At 44.5% G+C, this 27272-nt stretch overlaps 1 long non-coding RNA gene across 1 annotated transcript in view; it reads left to right on the top strand.

Annotated features, from left to right (window-relative positions):
• The window catches only part of LOC116903108, a 35245-nt gene extending 8893 nt beyond the window's left edge, over nt 1–26352 (top strand). The window contains exon 2 of the long non-coding RNA XR_004388250.1: nt 25650–26352. This is a non-coding gene — a long non-coding RNA (uncharacterized LOC116903108). The remainder of the gene's footprint in view (nt 1–25649) is intronic.
• The last annotated feature ends 920 nt before the right edge of the window (nt 26353–27272 follow it).

The raw sequence follows: 27272 nt of genomic DNA, 5'->3' as shown, positions 1-27272 counted from the left end.
GCTCAGGCACCTCGACCGATCCGGTGCATGCTGAGCAGCAGTGTGCTGTGTGGGCTTGTCAGAATTAGATTTCTCTGCGGGGAACCCTGGGCACAAGTCTTTCAGTTTTCAGAATTACCTAATGATAGCTCCAGACTTTTTGAAACCGTGACTGGGTTTTGTGTAGCTGTGAAAGCTTAGTATTTTCTATTGAGGTTGTGTCAGATATATATATATATATATATATATATATATATATATATATATATATATATATATACTATAATGTATGTATTTATGTATTTTATTTATGTAAAAGAATCCTTTTTTGTTGAGATAAGGATTCTTAAACTCACTGTGTAGCCTAAGCTAGCACCAAAGTTGTAGTGATTCTCCTGCCTCAGTATCTGTAAAATGTGCTTATTCATTCTTAGAGTTTTGTATTTTCACAGAATGTTCATATTTAAGAGAAGTTGGCAGGAACCTCAGGAGAGCAGAGTTTTTTCCCCTGGCCCTCAGCGGTTAGTTTTAAAAGTTACCTGGTCATAACCAGATTCACCCGACAAGAAAGCCTTCATTGTGGAATTGCCTCTGGACATGTCTGTAAGGAGTTATCTTAATTTCTATTTTATTGTTGTAGGAATAAAATACCCAGCTCACTGTGGGCAGCACATTCCAGGGCAGGGAGCTCTGAACTGTATCAGACAAGAAAAAGCTAGATACAGCCAGTTAGCAGGCAGTGTGGGTGCATCCATTTCCCACCGCTTTTGACTGGAGATGTAGCTGCTCCTAGTCCCTGCCTACTCCTGTCCATTGCTTCAGTGATGGATCAGGATTGTAAGCCCAACATTCCCTTTCTTTCCCTACGTTGCTCTTTGTCAGAATATCGATCACAACAACAGGGGCAGGGGTGTCATTTGTCTCCACCTGCTCATTGAGTCAAGTCCTCTCAATTCATGACTGTCTCCCAAAGAGCATGGGCACTAGAACCCGTGGGCTGCTAACCCCTTCCTGTTATTCATGCAGTTATATCATTATAATTTCTGGTCTCTGCTTACAACCCTTATTTCTTCTTATGATCACGGTGTCTGGGCAGCTGTTATACTCTGGAGCAGATAATTACTTTCCTAAGTGGCAGAGAAAGTGGCAGATGTCTTTTTGCCTGGTTTGATTGATCAGAAGAAGCTCCGTGGTCCAATATTGACTGGGTATGTTCCACGGTGATGGAGGAAGTGCACCAGTGTCGAATGGCAGCTGCTACCTGCTGGGAGCTCTCTGTACCCAAGACCGATCTGACTGAGATCAGTGTCAGACTCTGGCTTTTAGAACCTGAGTCTGACAAAGTTGAATGGTCACATAAGGAAACAGTATGCTGTCCCGAAGGGCCCCATGGATGTAGTTCCTCACAAAAGTCTCTCTAGAGTTTTCTTCCTAGCTCACATGTAGTGGTGGAGAGCCACAGCATGTATAGTGGTGTATGGAACCCAGAGTCACACAAGGTGGTTTAAATGAGATTTCTCATTTGGTAGCAATAAAAGTTATGTGGGCTGATTTGTAGAGTTCTTCGAGAGAATGAATAGGCGATGATTATTGTAGATGGCATGGCTTATGTGAAGAGTTTAGCAGAAGCCCTTGGCGCTGCTCCTTATCTGAAGACGCCCAACTTCTTCCACAGTGGGAGTCAGCAGAGGTCAGATAACAGTCTTGGGGATTTTAATTTGTTCTCCATTGTCTTTCTGTCATTGTAGGTAAAAAGAACCAGTAGGGAATGTCTGTTACGTGGCTTGACCTCTGCACCAACCATCACCAAGGCCTTGGCATATAGGTCTCCTCACCACTGTCCTCAAATGAAAGGCAAAGCCTCATGCCAGACTCTTCATGCGGTTATGCCATTTATAAGATCTATGCCTGGTTATTCTCACTTTGATAGATTAACAGATGATCAAGGTACTCACTGCTTCTGAATCTCAGACCTAATCTCTTGTATGACTCCAGGATCCATGTCCCTAAGTGAGCTTGCCTTGGTTCCACTGTTGTTATATGTAAACCAGGAAGATCCTAGGGCCCAGAGTCTGTGTGACTTCACAGAAGTAATAGCTGGAAACTGAATGGTCTTGCTTTCGAACCCATATCTGTTTGCTTGCCTGTCCAGGCTTCTTCAGACTGTAGAATTTAGACCCCATGTAATGCTTATCTGCAAAGGTGTATGAATAACTTTTAGAGATGCCTACCATGGAGAAAGCAGATATTCTGTGGGTATTGATCTACTGCCAGCATTTGGCTGTTAGGGCTAAACTGTGGCCCTCTGAGGGGCAGTCTTCTTTCCCTCATTAGGTGTCAGTGTGCCTGACTCAAGGTGAGTGGGTGAGACTTAAGACCCTACACCATAAAGCAAAGTATTGGGTGGGATGCATTGCATTATTGAAAGCTTCAGGACAGTGTGAGATGGCCATTCAGGGACAGACAAAGCCTGGCCTGTTCTTCCTTCTGAGCTTTATGCTAGCAGGTCATGTTGCCCTGTTGTGGAATCCCTCAGGAGTGACATTTTCTGGTGATGGGCTGTGGAGCCCAGTACAGTCTCCCTGTGGACCTGCAAGTCTTCCAAGTGTTCACAAACTGTGCTTCATGTCACTGTGCTGCACCATTTCTTTCTAAAGGAAGATGGTGGAAATGAGAAAGGCTGCTGTTCTGTCTCTGAGAAATTGAAAATATCGAAATGATAAAAAACAGAATTGCAGACTTCTGCATTACTATTTCATCTTATTTTCTCCATCTTTTTCTTTTTCTAAGGAATGAGGTAGCAGAGGACAGAAAGGGTCTGCCTCACCATTGCATTGTTCTTGGTCCCTTCACAGCTCTTTAGGGTGGGAACTAAGTGAGGTTTCTGTATGGGTTCCGGGACCACCTCCTCCTTGTCAGCAAAGCTTCACCCTCTGGTTAATCTGGTCCTACAGTGGATCTCCATATAAGAAATGGGTCAGAGATGTGTGTGACTGGGAGACAAATGTGTTCCTAGAGATTTTAACGTTCCATCCAGTTCTCATCTGGTCCTTTGGGCTATGAAGGTCCTGATGGGCAACTTTCTTTGAATCTCCAGATAACCCATAGAGATCTAATTTTGGGCAACTGTAAAAGACACAAGGCTGATTCAGACTTATCTTTGTCTCCCCTACTTCCAGTCACCTCATGCACTCATGCACTTGCTCTACAGTGGCTGCCAATGTTCTGTCCCTACATTCGAGTGTCAAAGCCACTGGAGTCAGCAGTGACTTTCAGCAGGACTCACCCACCTTACCAGAGTTCTGACATGAGCCGTAGCTTTCTCCATGTCTGCTGATGCCAGCTGGATGATGCGATCATACTTTTCTTAATGGATATGATATTAAATTCCAAAATAGAGTCCTTCCTAGACTTTGTGTGTGTGTGTGTGTGTGTGTGTGTGTGTGCATGTGTGTGTGTGCGTGCACACACGTGCATGTATACACACACATACACACAGAGTTTTAAGAACTTTTCACAAATGGAACTCATGAGATCCTCACATGACCTTTCTGGTGCTTTGATGATCTGAAGAGTACAGAGTCCATAATGGAGACCCAGGAAGTAAAGGATGCTCCATGAAGACAATCCTCCAACAGAGACTCTAGAGCAGGATCTCGCCTTTCTCTGCAAACACAGAGGCTGTTCTGCTGGGAAATTTTATAGCTTCCCAAAGCGTACCTCATCGATATAAGGATGGAACTTTTGAGTGGATGTCATAGGCTGAGTCTCTGCTCCCCTGACTCAGCGAACCTTCACTCTGGGGCTGAATGAAAACGTTTGTAATATGACTCGGTGTTTGAAACTCTCAGATATTTTTAGCCTTGAAGAAGCTGGCACTTATAATGGAAGCCAAACGCTGTCAGAAAGCAAGCTCAAAACAAAAACAAGAGCAACAAGAACAAGAACAAGCTCATTCAAAAGACCCACAGATTGTGAGACAGCCCCGGAGCCCCAAGGCAAGGCTCCCCTTCATTACAAAGAACTTGTGTCTCCTGGAAATGCTTCCCATCATGACTTCTGTTCTGCAAAGCAAAGCAAGAAAATGAAAGCTCCACATTAGGAAGACTACAGAGGAACTTAAAAACCAAGGTCCATACCCACCCTGTAACCGAGGCTTAGGGAAGTGTGGTGTATATGTTTGTGTGTATGGGGTTATTATTATATAGTGTATGCATGTGTATGCACGTGCCTGAGAGCACACCTGAACAGAGGCAGAAGTCAACCCTGGTGCCATTCTTCAAGAGACGTCACATTGCTTACCGTGTCTCTCACTGGTCTGGAACTCAGTTAGGCTTGGGTAGCTGGCTGGAGAGCCCCAGAGATCCTCCTGTCTCTGTCCCCTCAGCAGTGGGACTATAAGTCTGCCACCATGCCTGGCTTTTATAGGTAGATTCTATAAGGTCCCCATGCTTGCACCACAACTATTTCACCAACTGAACTGTTTCCCTGACAAAGGTGGTATGTATGTTTTGAAAGTCTTCCCCTGGGTGTTTTCAGGGCTATGTAGATAGTTCTATAGACCTGTTGGTGACAGCTTGTAGAACTGCCAGTGTAACCTGCGACCACCCAGCTTGTATGCACAGACCACCCATCTGGGTGCTACAGTAGCTCAGAGGATATGCCAAGTGTCAGAAATACAGGAAGAAGGGTGGCCAGGGGCAAAGCAGAGGTTAGGGGTCATCCATGTGGGAATGCTTGCATCTCCTAGAGCCTGCTGGAAAGAATCAGAGCATGTAGCTATTCATGCTCTCTGTGAGAGACCAACACAGCAGGGTGTTCCATCGGAAATAAACAGTCTCTGTGGATATCATATTTGTGAAGGTTAACAGAAATATAGAAATTTACAGAGACAAAAACCACTATTTGCAATAGGAAAGGATTAGAGTTTGTGTGTTCGAGTGCATATGCTCATGTGTATGTAGTTTGTACATTTTCATGGGTGTTCGTGTTAGTGTACATGTGTGCATATGGAGGCCAGAGGTCAACCTCAGCTGTTTTTCCTCAGGAGCTGACATCTCGGTTTTGTTTTGAGACAGTCTCTCTCTAACCAGGGACTTGTCAAGAATGCTTGGAAGCTGTCAGTGAGCTCCAGGGATCCTCCTGTCTCTGCCTCCCCAGCTCTGGGATTACAAGTACAGAACAGCACGATTGGCTCTATAGGGGAACTGAACTCAGGCGTGAACAGCAAGCACTTTAATGGCTGAGCCATCAGACTCAGTTTAATGAATGACCTTTGAGGACTTATCAAGAGAGTGGATGCTACAGCATGGTGTTCAGGACACTTTCTTTCCTAGAACACGGAGCTGTGAAAGGCACAGAGGCTTCATTCAGAGCAGAAGCAAGCCATTCTCCCAAGCAAGTGTTAGGTGTAAGTCTTCAAAGGAAAACAAGTAAGCAACTCCAGGGCATTAATGTGCTATGGAAACTGTCACGAGAAAGAAAAACAAAAGCCTCGGGTTGTCAAAACGAAGGGCGGAAAGTTCCCAGACAGAACCAACCGTACAGCAAGCAGAGCAGTGTTGAGCCGGTAAAGTGAGCATTGAGCAGGTAAAGCGAGTGTACCATGCTGAGTGCAGGGAATTATTGATGACATTGCAACTGAGAGGGACAAGGAGAACCGGGAAGAGGCTCCATAGAAAGTCACGCTCACCGCGGGGCATAAAGCTATCAGGACCGCAAATTGTGTCAAGTTGCATCTAGAAGGAGGAGGAGGAGGAGGGGCACACCCGGAAGATGGAAATTATTAGAATGATTGTGGGAGATGACATGGTGTATAGAGTAGCAGGGACTCAGCCACATGGTGTGGCCTCCCCATGCTGTAGGAATAACTGGCTCAGTTCGTGCTAAGCTTTGTGTTGAGAGGTTTGAGGCTTAATGCTTCAATACCTGTTCCAGATGGCTTCAGTAATTATTAACATGTTATGAATGAGGGCATCGAGCTAGGAAGCAGTAAGGGCCATGGTTAGGACAGGGCTGACTCTTGTTCTACAGAGACTTTGTGTGAGTGTGTGTGCACACGCACATGTGTTTTTACATGTGTGTGCATGAGTGCATAAATGTGTATACATGTGTGTGCATGAATGTGTACATGTATGTGTGCATGAGTACATATATGTGTGTATATGTGTATTCACATGTGTGTGCATGAGCGCATAGATATGTATAGATGCGCATGTGTGTACATGTGTGTGCATGAGTACATATATGTGTGTATATGTTTGTTTGTGTTTGTGTGTGTGTGTGCACACACATGCACCCGTGGATGGCTTGTCTTCAGGCTCAACTTTCACCCTTGTGTCCCCGTTCCTGCACGCTGTGAGAGTTTGCACCAGCCCAGTGGCTGCCCAGTGAAATGTGCCCACATTCCTGATATCCTGGTTTCTCTTCTCATCTGCCTTGGCACCAACACCTTAGTCACTCAATGATCCTTCTCACCAAAAGACACTCCTTTAATCCTGCCCACCCCCATCTTGGCATTAGAAATGGACCCCAGAGGTGTACCTGGCAAGCCTGATAGGTAAGGGCTTTGCCACTGAACCACAGCCCTACCCTGTGAATGCCTTTGTCTCAGCACCAACACAGTTCAGTTTCCCTTCCTTCTAAGGCACACTGCATCATGGCCGGTTCTTGCCATGTGATTACAGTCTGTAATATGTATACCGCTTGCAGAAGTATTTTAACATCTTTAGTGTATCCCATAATGCCATGCTGTATAATTATTATATTCACTTGATTGACCCCAGGAAGGGAATATTCTGATCAAAAGATGTAATCACAAACCATATCCTGGTTTATGGAAATTGGAATAAGGTTGCCCAAATGTTGGAACAAAGAAAAAGGAAGTAGCACAAGAAAATAATAGCCAAGGAAAATGATACAGTAAGAGAAAGAGTATTCTGAAACCGTATGGGATGTGAACATTTTGGAAGAATTGGATCACTCGTGTCAGAAATCTTTAACCCTGTAACAGAGGCTTTAACTAATTACAGTGACAACATGCTGTAGACCAGGCTGTACCTCAGTGTGGATGTAGAGCAGGCTGTACCTCAGTGTGGATGTAGACCAGGCTGTACCTCAGTATGGATGTACCTCAGTGTGGAGGTAGAGGATGTAGAGCAGGCTGTACCTCAGTGTGGATGTAGAGCAGGCTGTACCTCAGTGTGGAGGTAGAGGAGGCTGTACCTCAGTATGGATGTAGAGCAGGCTGTTCCTCAGTGTGGATGTAGAGCAGGCTGTTCCTCAGTATGGATATAGAACAGCATTCCTCTTCTCAGCATTTAAAGGCAGCTAATGTGTACATATCCTTTACATATTGATTTTACTTGTTTAGCTAGCTTCTTTCAAGTAAATGAGTGGGAAAGGATAACATTAAATTCAGAGACTTTTCCACATTTTGTTACATAGTAGTATTGGCATAAGCAGGACCTGTCCTTACACATTTTATTATTTAATTTTATTTCAAGAGCATAACCTTTACTGAGTACCACTTTTCTCTAAGGCTGTTAAAGTCCGCTTTGTTCGTCCATCTCCCCCTTTTTTGCTGTATTAATGTCTCTTTATAGTAAGAACCAGATCAGACTGAGAGAAAACTGCTGCCCCAAATACTTTTATTAATATATTACAGCTATCTAGGGACTGTTTTCTCCAAATTCCAATTTGTGATGTTCCTCAAGAATACACGGTGTTGGTTGGGCTGGAGAGATGGCTTAGTGGTTAGGAGTATTGGCTGCTCTTCCAGAGGACCCCAGGAGTAGCTCACTAAGGTCTGTAACTCCCTTTCCAGGAGATCGATGCCCTCTTCTGGCCACAGAGGGCATAGCACACATGTGCTACACAGACATATATATAGACAAATACCCAAAAATCTAAAATAAAAATGTTAAAAAAAAAAAAAAAAGCATGGTGTTTACACTTGTTTAGTGTTAACGAGATGAGCTTCTCCGTTAAGTAAGGATTCCCATGCTTGGTATCCACGAATACCAACAGAAATGTTGACATCATGAGGCTGCCCTTCCTGTGTAAACAAGAAATAAATGGAACTTCTGACTGTGGTCTCTCCCCTTTCTTACACCAAGTCGATTAGTAGGATGTTAACTACTAACATTTGGAACCTGAGAAAGATTATTACTACGTTCCGTGAGTTTTATTCTCATCAGAAATAGCTGGGAAAAAAAGCAGAGGTGGCTATGGTAAACAAATGAGGTCCATTATTGCTAATACCACAGTCTCTAGTACAAGTAGCAGAGGCACCTGCTGTGCTGTCCCTTCTCGGAGGTGATTAAGAAGGTATAATCTTTGCACGCTTGAGGGAAATCCAATTGTGGTGAGGCAGGGTGCAAGAAAGAATCAAATTTTCTGGTTTCAAGGCATGGGTAATATTTAGATGCTCTGTTAGGATTTTCACATCTTAAGCGGAAGTGGGGAACTGACTCTGGAAGCTACATGGTAGGAGTTTTAAGAGACATAATACTACTAATAATTCATCTAGCTCCGTTCATTTTTGCCTCCTAATGAGTGTGTGTGTGTGTGTGTGTGTGTGTGTGTGTGTGTGTGTGTGTGTGTGTGTGTGTGGTTTGATCTGATAGAAAAGTTGCAAACCTTACCTTTTTGTATTTATTCTAAATCTTACTTTCCTCGGGCAAAATTTTTCCAAAGTCTTTATTTTATTACCCCCAAAGTGAGTACTTTACATTGGAATCCACAACATGCTATTTTCAGCAGTGCCTTCTTCCAGACCAGGAGCTGTATGGGTGGTTCATCCCCTTCCCACGTCAGCCTGTCAACTGGATACACACCAGCTGGTTTCTGTTGCACGGAAGCAAGCTCTCTGGATCTAGGATTGAGGCATGATTTGATTGAGAAAAATAAATTGCATTTAGAACCCCGGAAGGACCCAGATGTTCGCCGAGCACATTAAGTCTAGGATATGAATTCTCTATTGCATATACGCCTTCATTTCTAATGTCCCCAACTTCTCGTATGCGTGAAGAGCTTCCTCACAGAATTCAATAATAGGAGACATTGTCACCGGACAGCGCTGGTGCATTCAAAATAGGCACTTGGGGAGGATAGTTGCAAGCTGGCTGTTTACTGGGACCAGGGCCAAGTCCTCAGGCCAGTGACAATGGCAGAACCTGCATTACTACCCCTGAGAGGAAAAGGTCCTGCAGGAAGCTATCTTGAGGCTGAGACAAGAGGGTGTGGACTTTTCAGACCTTCTGGGTTTCATAAGGAGGTTGTGCCCTGCCAACACCTCCCCCCCCCAAAAAAAAAACCAACAGCAATAGTGGAAACCATTGAAGAGCCCACCTAGATAACTTTGCTGATGGAAAGAGAGGCAGATTCTCAAACATACCTATGCCCCCGACTACCAGTAAACCAAGGGCAGAGATTTGAATCAAGACGTGTGACCCTGAGGATGTGCGTTTGCTGGCTTGGTAGAGCTAGAACTGGTGTAAAGCATAGCTTTGTAGGCCTTCACATTTGTGGGCTTGTTCCAGGGACTGTACTTACGAGTAGTATCCAGTTCAAGTGTCCTGAGATGGTATAGGAGTGGCTCCCCTGGTGTAGCTCCTGAGTGGTGGCTGGCACGCACGGCTCATCCTGGGCTGCAAACACTGGACTCCTAGCTCTATACTCCTGCCCTGTCCGTATTATAAATTTCCTGTTTGGCACTGTCCAGCAGACTCTATAGAAGTGAGCTGGCCTGCCCCAGCCTGGCCCCCTCCTCCCCATGTTCCAGGCTTGGATGCCCACCCTAAGTGTAGCCTTGCCGCCAGTTGCTTCTTTCCAGGTCCCAGTCACTGCCACCATCTGACACTGTTCCTTTTGTCCCTTGGTTCTCAATGTCCTGCCATAGCTGAGCAGGCCACTGGGTCCAGAAGCAGAGCCTGGCGCTCATGGGGACACTTGTTGCCATTTACTGTACACTTTGGAATTTCAACCCTGAGCTGTAATACTCTCATGAAGGCCTCTCTGGCATCTTAACAAAGTTGACTCCTCTCCTAAAAGGCCCCTACAGTTAGAGTGACAATACAAACTCACATCGTGTGGCCATCAGGGTTCCACTGAAGACTTCTAGTCTACAATCTCTTCTCCGGCTTTTCTATCTCAGGAGACGGACTTTTGCTGCCACAGCAACTATAGGTGGAAGCTGGGAAATAAAACAAAGCCAAACAAAATCCCCAAACTTTCTTATTTAATATTTGAAACAGACATGGGCGTCTGGTCCCCCATGTTCCCAAGCCTCCTGCCTGTATTTGGGTTCCTTAACCGTATGCAGAACCTCAGCGAATTTCCGAAAAGCAGCCAAGGACAATGCTGTTCCTTTCTTTTCCCGTTGTTCCTCCTTTGCGTGAACCGTACAGCCCCTATCATTCACAGGCTGAATCTTCCCTTGTGCATCACTTCTGTGCCATTATGCGCCGGGTGCGTGATGATTTCTTCACTGTGCTTTGACAGTCGGGTGGGTTAATTGCATTGAAACTGCTCTCTGTCTAATCAGAACCGAGCAGGGGGCTGTGCTCCTGCTGTGCCCAGCAGAGCCTCCTCTGAGGTTCAGGAGAAGGTTGCTGGCTGTCTTGTTGCAGAATTCATTATCTTCTAAGTGCATCCACAATACACAGAAGTTATCCAGCTAAGTATTTGGAAGGGATGAATTATTTTCCTGAGCAGCACATTTACTTTGTGTGTGTGTGTGTGTGTGTGTGTGTGTGTGTGTGTGTGCGTGCACATGTATGTGGCGGCCCATGGTGGAAGCCAGGTATGTCTCTCATGGCTTTCCATCTTACTATTTGAGACAGTCTCTTCCCAGACCGGTTTATTTAGCCAACAAAACCTCAGGGACCTTCCTGTCTCCACCACTCAGCACTGGTACATCCCCTGCTTTTCACACGAGTACTGGAATCGAACTCAGGTCTTCATGTTTGTACATGAAGAAGCCTATTACCCTCTTAGCAGCCCCTCTCTATGTAGTTACAGTCTCCAGTGGAACAGGCCAGGATGGTTGTGTTGAGGCCTCTTGCTCTGTTTTTAGGAGTGTTTTTTCCTACCCAAGGAACATTCTTCCATGTTGGCCTGCCCTGGATTTAACCTGGGGCAGGAATCCTGGGCTGGTTACAGGATAGGTGAGCAGTGCTGTCTGGTTTGGTTATAAGGCTGGTGATGAGTGTAGGGGAGGACAGGAAGAATTCTAGAAACAGCAGGATGGAGTCTGGGCTTGATTGCCCCCTGCAGAGCAAGGGTGCCTCTGCTAGTGTGTTTGTCCTGGCTGTGTGCCTTACTTATGTCTCAGGGAATGGAGAAGACTTCATTGAAAGTGTAAGGATGCTGTTTTCAGACTGAGATGGAGTGAATCCATTACTAACAGTAAATGCAGTTAGTAAATGTTCAGAGCATCCTTAAAGCTGGCTTTTATACTTTTTTTTTTTTTTGTCTTAAAAACATCAGCGATTGAGGGGAGCTCTGGGGGACATGCTTCCTTCCCTCCCCAGCTCGGTTCTCTACAGCTCTGCCTCAGAGGCCAGGCTCAGGTCTCTGGGGACTGGGGCTGGGTGGTGTCCCCTGTGCCTGCCTTGTTTCCAGAAGAGAGTTGGATGTCCTAGAACACCCTGTGTGTTTTTAGGTTCTGCTCAGACTGAGAACTTGGCAGCGTGCTTAGTTGAGCTGTGGAATTCTGGGCTGAGGCGGGTCTCTCTATAAAGTTTAGGTCTTAAAAATGCCACAGAAAAAGCCAGCATGGAACTTTCCTTCCAGTGGGTAGCCTGTCTTGGGGGTCACAGGCACTTTTCTGATAGATGTCCGAGAAGGCAAAGCCAAAGGTTTGAACTGGAATAGGAGACTTAATATTTTACGTTTTAAATGGTGTTGTTGTCTCTTTGGAAGTCGGTCCGGTAATGACCCTCGGATCTATTTTTGGAAACCGGAGTCCTGTGACAGATGATGGCTATGAAGTAGCCAGTACAGTGACCAGCTTTCCTGTAACGATTTGTCTCTGTGGGACGCACAATTAATTATGAACAAGAAATAAGTTATATAGCTCATGGCACATTTATCTGTTACAGTGTTTCATAAACAAGATTATTCACGGGTGTTTCTCAATTCCGCCTTCGTTACGTGATGATCTGATAATTCAGAACAAGACGAAGCTGTGCTAAGGACTTGGCGGGGAATTGCCTACTGAATTTTAGATTGTTTGTAGTAAGGCAGGTTGAACGATCCTAGCTTCCCTTTTATGTAATGTTTTACCATAAAAGTTGAATTTTTTTAAGTAGAAATTTAGAAATTGGATTTTTTTCTTTTACTGCGTTGAATGCCCTTCTTCCACGTTACCCTCCCTGCAACATCACGGTGGTGGTAGTGATGTTCTGGTCTCTTCACAGTTGTTTAATTCTCGGTAGACTGGAGAGCATATCTGTCACCTATTATCAAGAACAGCGGAAAGAAAATTGAGTTTCCGGGTTTTCCTGTCAGAGGTAGCTTTTTTTTTTTTTTTTTTTCAGCCTTCCTTTATATGTTTGTTGTGTGTACACAGACTAGGTTATGTTTTTGCTGTATGTAAGAGAGCGGCGTATGTGTGTTTGTGTGTGTGAATGTGTCTGTTTGTGTGTGTGTGTGTGTGTGTGTGTGGTGTGGTGTGTGTGTGTGGTGTGTGGTGTGTGTATGTGTGTGGTTGGAGTGTGTGTGTGTGTATGTGTGGTGTGTCTGTGGTGTATGTGTATGTGTGGTGTGTGTGTGGTGTGTGGTGTGTGGTGTGTGTTGTGTGTTGGGTGTGTATGTGTGGTGTGGTGTGTGGTGTATGGTGTGTGTATGGTGTGTGTGTGGTGTGTGTGTGTGTGTGGTGTGGTGTGTGTGTGTGTGTGTGTGTGTGTGGTGTTGTGCAGTGTGTGGTGTGGTGTGTGTGGTGTGGTGTGGTGTGGTGTGTGTGTGTGTGTGTGTGTATGTGTGTGTGTGTGTGTGAGTGTGTGTGTGTGTGTGTATTATTGTGGGGTGTGTTATGTGTGGTGTGTGTGTGTGGTGTGTGTGTGTGTGTGTGTGGTGGTGTGTGTGTGGTGTGGGGTGTGTGTGGTATGGTGTGTGTGTGTATGGTGTGTGTGTGTGGTGGTGTGTGTGTGTGTGTGTGTGTTGGTGTGTGTGTGGGGGGTGTGTGTTTGTGAGTGGTGTGTGTGTGGGGGTGTGTTGTATGTGTGTGTGTGTGGTGTGTGGTGTGTGTGTGTGTGTGTGTGTGTGTGGGGTGTGTGTGTGTGTGTGTGGTGTGTGTGGTATGTGTATGTGTGGTGTGTGTGGTGTGTGTTTGGGGTGGTGTGTGGTGTGTGTGTGTGGTGTGTGTGTGTGTGTGGTGTGGTGGTGGTGTGTGTGTGTGGTGGTGTGTGTGTGTGTGTGTGTGTGTGTGTGTGTGTGTGTGTGTGTGTGTGTGTGTGTGTGTGTGTGTGTGTGTGTATGCTCCTGCCCACATGTGAGTCAGAGGAGGATACTGGGTATCTCTTACTCTATCTCTCCCTGCCTTATTTCCTTATGATAGGGTCTCCCCCCAAACCCAGAACTGGGGTGGCAGGCAGAAAGCCTAGCAGTGCTGTCTGCTCTCCACCTAGTATGGCCATGCCTAGTTTTCTATGCAGGTGCTGGGATCAGAACTTACGTCCTCGTAACTGCAAGGCTAACCGTTCTACTGACTGAGCCATCTTACCAGCCTCTGACTGGCTCCCTTTCAAGGTCTTGTTTTGGTTTTTGGTCTTTGTGCACGTCCATCTGCAAAGGGGAGATGTGTGTAGGTTTGTTTTGCTTATTGTGCTTGGGATGTGTTACGAATCATGACCTTGGAGACTGGGCTCCTTCCCATCTGGAAATTCAGCACTGTTTTTCTTCAGTGTTTCTCCCTGGGAGCTTCTGGGCCTCCTGCTAAATGTGCTGACTTTCTCATTTCCCTCCATCCCTACTTCCCTGCCCTCACAGTATTGTCTTGGTTTTTTTTTTTTTTAATGTTTTTTTTTAGACATATTTCTTTATTTACATTTCAAATGGTATTCTCTTTCCCAGTTTCCTGTTCATAAGCCCGCATCCCTACCCTCTCCCCCATATGGGTGTTCCCCTGATCCACCTCCCTTACTGTCCTCCCCCCAATATTCTCCTGCACTGGGGGTCCAACCTTGGCAGGACCAAGGGCTTCCCCTTCCACTGGTGCCCCAACAAGGCATTCTCTGCTACTTATGCAGTTGGAACCCAGGGTCAGTTCATGTATAGTCTTTGGGTAGTGGCTTAGTCCCTGGAAGCTCTGTTTGTTGGCATTGTTGTTCTTATGGGGTTGCAAGCCCCTTCAGCTCTTTCAGTCCTTCATCTAATTCCCCTAAGATGAAGTCCTGTTCTCAGTTCAGTGGTTTGCTGCTAGCATTGACCTCTGTATTGGACATGTTCTGGCTGTGTCTCTCAGGAGAGATCTATATCTGGTCCCTTTCAGCATGCACTTTTTAGCTTCATCAATCTTAACTAGTTTTGGTGGTTGTATATATATGGGCCACAGGTTGGGGCAGGCTCTGAATGGGCATTCCTTCAGTCTCTGCTAAACTTTGCCCCCCTATCCCCTCCTAAGGGCATTCTTGTTCCCCTTTTAAGAAGGAGTGAAGCATCTGCATTTTGGTCATCCTTCTTGAATTTCATGTGTTCTGTGCATCCTGAGTAATTCGAGCATTTGGGCTAATATCCACTTACCAATGAGTGCATACCATGTGTGTTTTCCTGTGATTGGGTTACCTCACTCAGGATGATATTTTCTAGTTCATTCCATTTGCCTATGAATTTCATGAAGTCATTGTTTTTGATAGCTGAGCAGTACTCCATTGTGTAGATGTAACACATTTTCTGTATCCATTCCCCTGTTGAAGGGCATCTGGGTTCTGGTTCAACTCCGTCAGATCCCTCAACGTCTGTCTTTGTGCTGTCTGTAAATCTGTCTGTGGATCTTAGACTTCATTTGCACACACCTTATTTTTATTACTTGTTATTCTTAAAAAGCCTTTGTTGTTTGCATTCAGATCTACTTGGACTTTTTATATGATTTTTCTTTTCATACTTTTTTGTCAATTCTTTAGACACTGTGGAGGGAGAGAATAGGAATTATGTCTAAGCGCATACACTGGCTTGTCTGGTGCCATGTTTACTGGGGAAATAATAAATGTCCTACGAAGAGGCCCACGCATCTGGCCCGTGGGTTATGATCCACTTATCTTTTTGAAGACAGGGTCTCACTGTGTTCCTTGGGTTGACTGGAACTCAGAGAGAGCCTCCTGCCTCTGCCTCCATGCCTGGGTCTTGCATAACTTTTAAAGGCAGGAGGAGAAAGTGTTCAGATCTAAACTGTGGAATGTTTAAACTGTGAGCTGCAGTGAGACCATTGCTTTCCGGCAGGACCAACAAATGGGTCCAAACATGGCAGTGTGGTGTAGAACCATGGCCTCAGCTCTGTCTCAGATCCTCCATGTTTGTAAATACGGCTTCAGTCTTGCCCCTGTGCTTAGCAAGAATGAAGACCAATATGCAGATCTAGAAGGACTCCATGGAAATTTCCCAGCCTTTGGCAAATCAGCCTCACAGGGAAACCGGTTTACTATCTAAACTGCCTTTAATTTCTTCCCCACATCTTGGCTTCTCTGAAATTGGGGTTCAGATTCCAATTGTAATTTCAGATTTTTTTTTATCCTTATAAATAAGAACATGGCACATTGGAAAGTTGGCGGCGTTTTAGAATTGGTAAAATTTGACAGTTTGCCCTTGCATTTTAGATAATTCTGGTCTAATTGGTGGGCCTGATTTTGCGCTCTGTTTGTTTTTAATCTGTAGATCTTTGGTATGTTATGTCTTCTTTGTTTTTTTTGTTTGTTTGTTTGTTTTGTTTTTTTCCTTAGCGCTGAGCTCATCTGTCTGTGGACTCTGTGTGGATGCTTAGATGTCTGGGCTGCATGATCTCTGTAGATGTCTTTTCCATGGGCATAATGTAACACCCAGGAGTAACTCAAGTGTACATGAGGTGACAATGAGGGTGCAATCATTCCAATGCCAGCTAACTGTCAGGGACAGGAGGATCTTTCTGTCTGCCCTCTTGGGTGATCCTTGCGCTGTGTTCTTGGGTTTCAGTGCCTGCCAGGCCATGAGCTAGAAGGGCCTTGCTCAGCAGTTGCTCTCCCAGTCCCCTTGTGTTTTATTTGTTTGTTTAGAAGCCTCAGGAGGGTGTAACTGCAATGTTGCTAGGAAAGGAAATCTGCCTTGTTCTGGCCTTTAGTTGCAGGAAGTGTGGGGGCTTAGAATCCTCCGTGTTGGAATTATATCTGAGTAGCTTTTTAAACCAAGAGTGTATATATATCTTAAGGAAAAAAAAAACCTACCATTCTGAGGACTCTGTAATCCGAAAATGAACCTACACAGTGCTCTCTGATGCGCGTTAGAGATCTCAAACATTTCTGCCTTCCCCGCCCTTGCGAATTCCTCTAGACTCTTCTCTGTGAGCTTGTCACACACTTGCAGATGTAATGGTGCGTTAGATGATGTGTTAGACCATGTGGTGTTAGGAAGCAAAGAGAAGTAACAACCCCCAGCAGAAGACACTTGGGTACCACTAGGTACCCATCTTCCACACTAAGTTGCAGACCTCAAGTTCATCATTGGATCAAGCTTGGTCAGATGAGATCTGTCATCATCTACTCTTGTCTGGAAACAGCAAGACAGAGAAGGACTGGTTCAGGTTCAAGGCCAGCCTGAACTACATAGAGAGACCCTGTCTCAAAATAGAATAAAATAAAATAAAATCTGAAAATGCATTAATATGATTTTTAGAATTGCCATGTTTTGGGGGCAATGATTTATAAATCACTGCCATATTAATTAATTAATTGGGTGCTATTAATGAACAACTTTAAAAACAGTATTGCTGTTTGTTGAAATGTATTGAGGCCACATTGTACAGATTCAGGAGCTGAAATAAACGGTTCAAAGCCAAGCTTTAAGTAGAGTTGCTCCTAAAGTGGAGATTATAAGTAATAGGAACCTGACATGACTGTTAGGAGGCAGTAAGTGTAACACACTGAGAATAGCTACATTGTTATAAACACTGTTTTTTATTATCCTAGCTATGATTATTGAAGGCAAACAGTCACTGACGTGTTTTCCTGTAAGATCAATACCTAATAAAAATCAGTTCATGTGCAGTAGTGAATATTATTTAGCGTTGGGATGAATCTGGGCTCAATTGTGGCTCTCTAGATTTTTCATTGATGTGTTTACAACAAGAAATATTTTTATATAAGTAAATAGATGAGAGAGAATTGTTTTTAAAAAATATCTTTGAATTTCCGTTGGGCTATGTGCCAAGAAGTCACTTACTGATCTTCTCTGAGCTCAGTTAATGATCTGTCAGTGAGCAGTACCATTTAATATCACTTTGGTTTTATCCAAAGAATTCAGCTGGAAGCTACTACACTATGGTATACCTGTGGAGATCAGAGGACATGTTTTGAGAGTGGTTTTCTTTTCTACCTTGTGGGTCCTGAGGATGAAACTCTCTTTCCCCTTATATCCTGTAGGTGACCCCATTGCCTAGAAGGGGATCCTGGTTTATATAAAATGGACAAAGTGAACGGAGCACTAGGCTTGTGTCTGTCTCTGACTGTGAATGTTATGTGACCAGTGGCTTCAAGCTCCTACCCCTGTGGATTCCCCACCATGATAAATTGTAACCTGGAGCTTTGAGCTAAACCAAAAAATAAGACAAAACAAAACCCTTCTCATTTAAGTAGTTTTTGTTACAGTATTTTATCACATCAACAGTAAGAGAAACTAAGTCAGTACTCAGGACTGAGGTTGTCTGCTTTAGGTATGAGCTAAACTAGTCATGTCATTAAACAGCATATCATTTTTGTTAGGAAGACCTACTGTCAGAAAAGTGTCTTCATTTTGTGTTGCTATGACATAATACTGCAGACTAGGTAATTTATAAAGCACATCAGTATATTCTATCAGAGATCTGTAGGCTGGAGGATTCAAAATGGAAGCACTAACAGGTTAGGTCTCTGTCTCTCAGCTTCCACACGGCACCTTGAACTCAGCCCTGCATAGGGGAGAGTTGGTCTCATGATGGCATCAGTGTATCACAAAGGGGCCACAGAGAGAGAGAGAGAGAGAGAGAGAGAGAGAGAGAGAGAGAGAGAGAGAGAGAGAGAGAGAGTCTGTCTCCTGATGGCATCAGTGTATCACAAAGGGACCACACAGAGAGAGATGGTCTCACGATAGCATCAATGTATCACTAAGGAACCATTCTATGTTTCACATACCTCTCATTCACCCCCACATCTCAACGCTGCAGCACAAGTGACTACATCTGAGGCGAGCAAGTTTTGAGGGGGCAGGACAAGCTGTACCAACTGTGGCTTCTCAGATGTGGATATGCATAATCTCCATTTTCTTTAAATGAGCAATGAAGCTGGCAGTCACAGGGAGACAGCTTGTGGTATTATGTATAGTGCTAAGATCTAGATTTTCCAGCAAGAAAAATGGACTTTTGGAAAGTGGCCAGTTGTATGTATGTGCTGGCTACAAAAAAGTAGATACTAGGTAAATGAGAGAGAGAGAGAGAGAGAGAGAGAGAGAGAGAGAGAGAGAGGGGAGGAATGCAAGAAGAGAGGGATCACAGGGGGGATTGTCAAGGGCCCTGCTTTTGAGGACTGGCCACAGTCAGGATAAATTTTCTTTTAGAGGCAAGGAGAGAGGACCCCAAGCCGTTAAGACCACAGTCAACCAAAATATAAGGCACATTTGCCAGTGGCCCTAGTGTCTCAGTCAGATAGTAGAAATCCTTTGGCATCAGAACACAGAAGGTGTTGCTCTCAACACTTGGTGCCATTAGAATGTATGATGCCCAGTTTGAACTTAATAGTCTTTTGCTTTAATATCCCTCTAATCCCTTTAGAGTCTTGCAACACTCCTTCTGAATACACCGCCCCCACCCCTCTTAACCTTTGAAAAATGAGTAACTTTTCTAATTACTTCCTCTAAAATAACCTCCGTAGGGTTCAGGTAAGTGAGAGCAAAGATGCTTGAGGTCACAGAAGTCAATGATACACATTGGTCTCGTCAGCACCTTCTGGTTTATGCCTCCTGGCTCCTGAGAGAGCCCTGAAATAGGAACCTCATTTGATGACTGCAGAGAAGACCAGCCACAGCCCGATCAGTGCAGACTGATTGGCAGGCAGTGAGAGTTCCAGGAGCCAGGGGCTTACAAGGGACTGCTGTTTTTGCAGGCCTGAAGGTTTCCTGTAGACCTTGGCAATGTGGTGCAGGCTGGGTTTAAAGTGGTTCAGCCGGAAGCCAGCTGGCTTTGCGTCAGCTGCTGGTGACACAATGGGAACAGGGTGGAGATAGGGAAGCACACTTGGGAACAGGACAGGCTCTGAATTCCACGTAATGGAGATGGAGAGAGACCTGCCCACTAGCAAGGTTATTAGTAAGGTGGACAGCCCAGAACAGTGTCCTTTTGGCTCTTAACCCTCATGCCCTGAGGGTTAATATCATTTTCTTCTCTGTAATAGGGAGACTGGGGTTCTGCAGACAGATAAGGAAAGTGTTTAGTTAATGATGGTTCACAGTTTGGGGGTACAGCAGGGAAGTCACTGTGGCCAGAACATGAGGCAGGTGGTCACTTTGTGGAAATGACCGGTTAGGAAGCAGAGAGAGAAGAATGCTGGCACTGAACCCATTTTCTCCTTTTTACTGTCAGGAAACCCAGCCTAGAGATGGTGCCACCCATATTCTGGGGGTGGTTTTCACTCCTCAGTTAAATCTCTCTGGAAACTCCCCAACGGACATGCCAGGGCTGTGTCTCCTGGGTGATTCCAAATCCAGTCATGTCGACAGTGAAGACAGGTTAGCAGAACGAGTCAGGGTTATGTTCCTGAAAAGCTATTAGTAAAATTTGTGTAAATATGGAGGCACCGTGAAGGGAGGTCTGGGCACACCCTGGAAGGCAGTTGCACTTCTAGGGAAGTGTCTTCTAGCAGAGTGGTCACAGTACCCTGTGCCCAGTCCCTGCAATGAAAGATGGGTGATGGGGCTAGAGAGATGGCTCAGTGGTTAAGGCACTGACTGCTCTTCAGAGGTCCTGAGTTCAAATTCCAGCAATCACATTGGTGACTCACAACCATCTGTAATGAGATCTGATGCCCTCTTCTGGTGTGACTGAAGAGCAGCTACAGTGTACTTAAATAACATAAAATAAATAAATAAATCTTTGAAAAAAAAGAAAGAAAAGAAAGAAAGAGAGAGAAAGAAAGAAAGAAAGAAAGAAAGAAGGAAGAGGATGACAGACAGAATGAAGTGACAGACATCCAGAACAGTTAGTCCTCCAACAGTTCTGGGAAGGGAGGGTGAGGAGGAAGAGAATTCACTTAGGGATTCCTCTTCCATGTTGTTTGTTCCTTTTCTTTTTGAAAAAAAAAACGTGAGATGCATTCGAAATTTCTGGTTGACAGCTTGTCCTCTGCAGGCAGAACCCTTACCAGTCTTGGTTTTTTTGTTTTTGAGATTTTTTTTAAATATTTTTCCTTGATTTTTTTTTCTTTTCCACCTGCCTACACTGTTGTTTCCACTAGGTTCCACACTGTATTATCTTGCTGTCTTCCAAGAGTGACACACACTTTTCCTCCCACAGAAAAAACAAAAGATAAAGCAGAGTGTTATTTTATCAAAATATACAACCTTGCAATGTTTCTATGAATGTTTTAGTAGTCCCATTTTACAGAACAGAAGTTGAGGCCAAGAGGATGAATGCCCAGTAAATTGAAGAGTTGGTGGCATCTGTATGTGAGTTCCAGTGGTCTGACCACAGCACTCACCTCCTTGCAGCCACTCTGTCCTATTGTCTACTACTTAAGCATCTCTACTACTCTGAACTTTGGTCCCATGTTTGCATTTTGTGAAGGTAAAATTTTTACCTGATATATAATGTCAAATAAACAAAACAGCAGGGGAGACCCTCATTATTTAATGCACTTTTGCTCTTTTGCAGAGGACCTTTTGACTATAACTCCATTCCAGTTTTAGGGTGTCTGATGCTCTCTCCTGGAGTTCAGATGCACTGGTCATGCATGTGCTGCACAGACATAAACGCAAGTAAAGTACTCATACACATAAAATAAAAGGAATTAGCTAATTTCTTTTCCTTGTTTCTATCTTTGATCCCTAGATTCCTTCTCAGTGGTTTCTTTTTCTCAAGTAGGTCTTGTTTGAAGGGCACGCTGTGGGCAGAAGTGACGCTTTCTCATTTATGGCAAGAGTGAGAGCAAACAGAATCACTTCATGTCTTAGGTCATGAGTTGAGGTGAATGCCTGGGTGTGGTGTTGCTGACCGCCTTCATTATGATGCTGATTTTAGTCACAAAGTTCCAAAATCTGGCCTCCCAGTTGCTGCAGAGGAACAGGCAGGCACCTTTGTGCCTCACGTTGGGTCAGTCTGAGAGCTCAGGAGGACACTATGCATGCTTCTGTCTGTGCTTGCTTATATCTGTGCTTCTTCTGTGGAAACTCTTGTTGGAATGTTCTCCGTAGCACCTAAAGTCTGTGTGTAATGGTGCTGTGTTTGGTGAAGGGCACTGTGTCCTGTCTAGGAGTGGGCATTATGGGTAAAATGCCTTCAAACCCGATAGCCATTACTGAGAGTCCAGGAGCTTCTAAGGAGTCATGCATAACACCTGTGGGGACAGTAGGCAGTAATTGCTGCTGCTGCTGTTCCATTGTTGGTGGTGGTGGCAGTGGTGAGAGTCGTATCAGGATTGCTGTTGGTGGTGGTAGTACTGTTGTTGATGTTGTTGTTGATGCTAGTGTAGCTGCTGGTGGTGGTGCTGCTGTAGGCAGTGCTTCTGATGGTATTGGGCGTTGGACCATGTTGGCATTGTTTGGAGGGTGTTTGTTGGTTAGGAACTTGTTCAGATGATCTCTGAAGTGACTTTCGTCCAAATCATCCCTGTGGTTTCCAGTCTGTTTATAACTTCCCTTCCCTCTGTGCCATTCATGTGTATTTCTTTAATAACACGCAGTCAGTTGGCATGCGCCAACCTGATGTCTTACTCCTGAGCTGTGTTCACTCATTTGTTTATGAGGTCCTTATAGTGCAGGGCACAGTGCTAGGATGGCTCTGTCCCCAGAGGAGATCAAATCGGCTTATTACATCCTCCTTAAGGTGACCTGCACTGTTCCACTCCAGTTGTCGTCGCACTTGGTAATTACCCATTTGTGTGCTGTGCCCCTCAGGAGAAGGTCGGGGCTCCAGTCCATTCACCCTCTAATGTGTCCCACAGTGCCAGGCGGCAGCCTGACATGGGAATGGATCTTGGGCAATATTCATTGAGCAAAGACATCTTGTGCTGCTTCAAAGTGTCACAACACAGTGCATTCCATATCCCTTGTGAGGAGGTGATCATGAGAAGTTCCAGTACTTAGCCTCAAAGGCATTGCTTGTATGTGGAGAAGGAGAACACACACACACACACACACACACACACACACACACACACACACACACACACATTTGTGGCAGATGAAGAACAGGGAAGGTTTGTAGGAATGAGATGAGGAAGAGTCTCAGAGAAGAGGGAGACAAAAGGAGAGGACATTTTGGGTCAGCTGGCAAGCAGAGTCAGGAAGGAAGGTAGGCTGGCCACATGTGCAGAAGGCAGTGTTAGCAGTACAGAAAGACAACATGCTCGAAAAGGGTGGGTGGTACATGCATACGGAGAGCTGATGTGAGGATCACACAAGGCAACATTCAGAAATAAGTTGTACATAGCCAAGCACATCCATTTATAATGGGATATAGAATGCCTTTTGGCCTCCCTATATCCTTGACTGGGGACTTCATAAAGCCCACAGTGCAGATGGCTGGGGCAGAATCTGGCCCGAGGAGGGAGCATCATGAAGCTACAGGTTTACGTAGAGGGTCTTGTAACACAATTGGAAATCTGAGACAGTCCATTCATGTTCACAACCCACGTCTTGTATCTACAACATCCAAAATGACAAGTCTATGTAGAGTTCACACACACACACACACACACACACACACACACACACACACACACACAACAAAATAAACAAACAAACAAATGTAACAATAAAAAAAAGAGAGACAAACAGAAGTTAAATAGCAAGCACCAAGTGGAAATGAGTGAATCTCAGAACCCAGGCTTTGGGTTTGTGCTTAAGCTCCACAGGAACTTTGGTCAAGAAAAAGGAATGTGGGATGGGGGTCATTTGAGGGTTAAATGGAGACCTCTGGCCATGGAGGCTTCCTAAAATATACTCATATATTGAAAAAAAAATCCAAACTAACTGGAGTCACCAAGTAGCTGTAGAGACAATGTATCTTTCAATACAAACAAAGCCTCCAGTGCAGTTTCATACTTAGCTGAGCTGGCACCTAACTAGAGTCTTCACTTCTACTGACTGGTTGGCGTTCATGGTACTGAAAGGTACATTGTATACGACCAGAGGAAAAAGGTAAACACCAACCCTGTCATCTGCAATGGTGACCTGTGGAATAGTGGCACAAATATTGCTGCAGTAACCGACCAATCCCTGACTGGAGTTAAGGCTCGTGCTATGAGAATAGAACCCATGCCTGACACTGCTCCCGTGGCCAAGAGCTGAAGAATACAGATCACGCACCTATGGAGAAACAAAATGCTATTGCTCTGCTAGAGGAGTGTGGCAATAAAATGACTCCTATTGACAGTTTACTGTACCCATAGGTCAGTGGGTTGCTCTGTCATTATCAGAGAACCTTTCTTTTGCAGTAGATGGGAATGAACTCAGAGACCCACAACTGGTCAATGTGCGGAGACTGACAGAGTTTTGGAAAATTCAGCTATAAATAGAATATGTTCATCAGACCCCTTCCCTCAGGGCTCAGGGAGCTACTCAGAAAAGAAGGCAAAAGATTTTAAAAACTAGAGGGGATGGTTAACACCAAGAAAAGTGTGTCTTCCAAACACAATAGGGCTGGTGTGCATACGAACTCTCGAGACAGTGGCAGCATACACAGGGCTTGCACAGGTTCAAGCCAGATGGGATCCCAGTGCTGGGGAGAGGAAGTGAACATCAGCTTACACTATTTGTAATCGACATTTACTTGCAAAGGAAAATTTAGTTTTCTCCAATGGAGTCCTACTGGGTTATTAACCACACTTAAGGGTAGACCCCATACCCAGCAGTAGATGACCCACATAAAACAAGCTCAGTGGCATTTGGGGCTTTTATGTTGTTATTGTCGTTGTTGTTGTTTTGTTTTAGTAGTCTTTTGTTTGTTTATATTATGGTTTCTGTTTTTGTGTTCATATGGGGTGTGTGTGTGTGTGTGTGTGTGTTTCTTGTGGGTTTCCCTCCTACTTTTGAGAGAGAGAGAGACAAAGAGAGAGAGAGAGAGGGAAATACATTGTAAAAAATTTTTTAAAGATTATTTATTTATTTATTTATTTATTATAAATAAGTACTCTGTAGCTGTCTTCAGACACACCAGAAGAGGGCATCTGATCTCATTACAGATGATTGTGAGCCACCATGTGGTTGCTGGGACTTGAACTCAGGACCTCTGGAAGAGCGGTCAGGGTTCTTACCACTGAGCCATCTCTCCAGTCCATAAAAAAAAAAAAAAATTAATTGAAAACCTTTTTCAACTAAGAGACAGACAGACAGACAGGTGTGGGGAAGCCTACCAATGGGACATTTTTGGGAGGTCAGGATACACCAGGCCAAGGAGTGATATTCTGAATTGATGGCTGTCTCTGAAGAAGTAATGGTCCTTTTCCTGTTCCTGAGAGGGAGACACACTTATAAATGGAGCATGGTTTCCCTTGCAGAAGGGTTATTTCTCTTCTGTTTTAAAAGCTTTTCCTGTGTCTGCAGTTTCTCAGAATAGCCAGCTCTAAATAAGCCTTATCCTAGGAGGTATATTTTGGGGTAACATATGCTAGTCTAAGAATACTAGCAATAGACGACTAGGGAAAAAAATACACCCCATTTGAGTTTGCTCAGAGGACACGCCCTAGACCCTTGGGGTTTGAGGAGGTCGGGGAGTGACAGAGCTCAGCCTCCCCTCAGCAGCCTGTCAGGACTGTTGACTGGTTCCTGAGCTTGGGGTGAGGAACACCTTTCTTCTACCAGCAGGCTGCATTTTACTAAATAGTTTCTTTTCCAGGATAAACATCTTCAGATTGATTAGCTTTTCTTTGTACAAAGCAGCTGTCAGTCTTATTTTGGTTGCTCTAAGAGTAGGTAGAGCTGTCACTCTTTCCTCGTGGGCGGGGCTCTGTTCATGCAACCTGGTCATAGCTGCTGATCTACCCTTGAATAGCAGAGACTGTGTTGTTAGAAAAGTTCTTCAAAGTCTGCAAAAGGGCCTCCAAGCCCTTAGGGGCTGATCTTTACCTATAATTTGTGGTTCTGCAAAGTTACCCATGGGTTCTTGAACCTTCTTATATGACCTCTCTCTTGCCTGGCATTCGGCATTCGAAGAGACCCTTTTGAGACCCTGCTTTAGAGGGACGGAACCTAGAATATCTTCTGTTATACCACTTCTTGGCCTTTAGTTTCTTTTATAGGTAAGAGGGAGTAACAGGAGGTTGGCTCTGTTGTGATGTGCCAGCCAGAGAGAGGAGACTTCTGCCCTACATGAGCAAGCCTTCCTGCCCCTCTCCCTTCCTCCTTCTCCGTGAAACCCTGTTGTGCTATTGAGCCCTCACACCTACTGCTTTGAACTACAGTCCCTCGTCTGCCCAGGGTACCTGGGCTGTGAATAAACTTGCCCCCTCCTTGCCCACTTTCTTCTCTGTACTTAACTGACCTTCGAGCAGCATGTAGCTTGGACTCCAGTTAATTTTCCTTCACTTCTGCCTTTCCCCTGTGAAGTTGGACATTCTTAAATTTCAATGTTAAAAGAAAAACAAAAGCAAAACTGTCAAGGTAAATCATGGTGTGTTAGATTTGAGCTCTTCTCTGAAATCTCCTGGGGTTTGCTTAAGTCCTCCATTCCAGCGACTACTGACACTTTCCTTCTGCCTCATTATTCCCTGCCTGTGAACTGTGGGTGTAGAGGGAATGTGGTAGGCCATCCCCTTGTGTAATGACATCATCTGACCCCGACCCTGGCACTCTCTCCTTTCCACACAGCCCTGTCATTCATTCATTTATTTCTCCATCCAAGTGCACTGTTTAAAAATGAGTCTTTTTGTTTAAGATAATAAATAAAACATATCATGCCTGGGTTTGGCATGATATGTTTTTAATAAACTGAGAACTGTTTCATTCAGATTTATGAATTATTGAGCCTGAAGAGGAATTGAACAAGAGAGTAACCATTAGGGGCTACTGCCAGGAGAGTTAAGCAATGAAGGGCTCCAACTAGATACTTTCCAGAATTCTTCTCAGCAGACACGTGTCTATAATCTTACTGCCACATGTGGTTGCCATTGGCCCACAAAGGAACTTGACATTGGGAAGACTCATACGCATTCAGACTAGTGCTATCTTTGAAAACCATAAAATTCTTTCATAAGATTATTCTAAATCAATAAGGAGCCAAGCCTACAGCGCTCTGCTGACTGAATTAGATTCCACCAACAGCAAATTGCTTTAAGAAGCTTTAAATCAATCATGGGGACCAGTGGTGGAATACATTGTTGTTTTCCTTACTCTTGCCATGATAATGACAACCCCAAGCTTTTGCAGAGCTTTATCAATTAAAAGAAAATTTGTCCTCTTTGAAAGATGATTTTCTAGGTCGATACTATGAACAAAGCCCCGTTTTTCTGCACGCCTCCTGTGACTCCTGCTTTGAGAAGGCTGATTTTCTATTTAATTTCCCCTTTTTTGTGTATTTCCAGAGTGGTCATTTGTTTAGTTTTATTACTTTTTAATTTAAAAGAAAGAAAGAAAAGGGGGGCATGGAGGGCCACAGTCCTTAGCTGTTGCTTTTCTTTTCTTTGTCTTATTTTAATGAACCGGTCTTTAGAACATAAGTAAAGTGTCTTAAGCAGCGGTCCACAGAACGGGGTTGGGGGTAGGTAGCTAGAGCCTATGGCTGCTGCTTCCTGGTGTTTGTGCTCCAGCGTAATCACTCCCTAGACTGTGGGATGGAGGCTTGTGTAAAAGACATGGCGGTATGCTATCTCTGAGAAAAGTCATAAAAGTTCCAACTGGTTACCCTCTTGCTTGCCCTGAGAGAT

The sequence above is a fragment of the Rattus rattus genome, chromosome 6, assembly GCF_011064425.1.
Source record: "Rattus rattus isolate New Zealand chromosome 6, Rrattus_CSIRO_v1, whole genome shotgun sequence".
NCBI lineage: Eukaryota > Metazoa > Chordata > Mammalia > Rodentia > Muridae > Rattus > Rattus rattus.
Note: the sequence above shows the minus strand (reverse complement) of the source record. Positions and strands in the feature narration are given on the sequence as shown.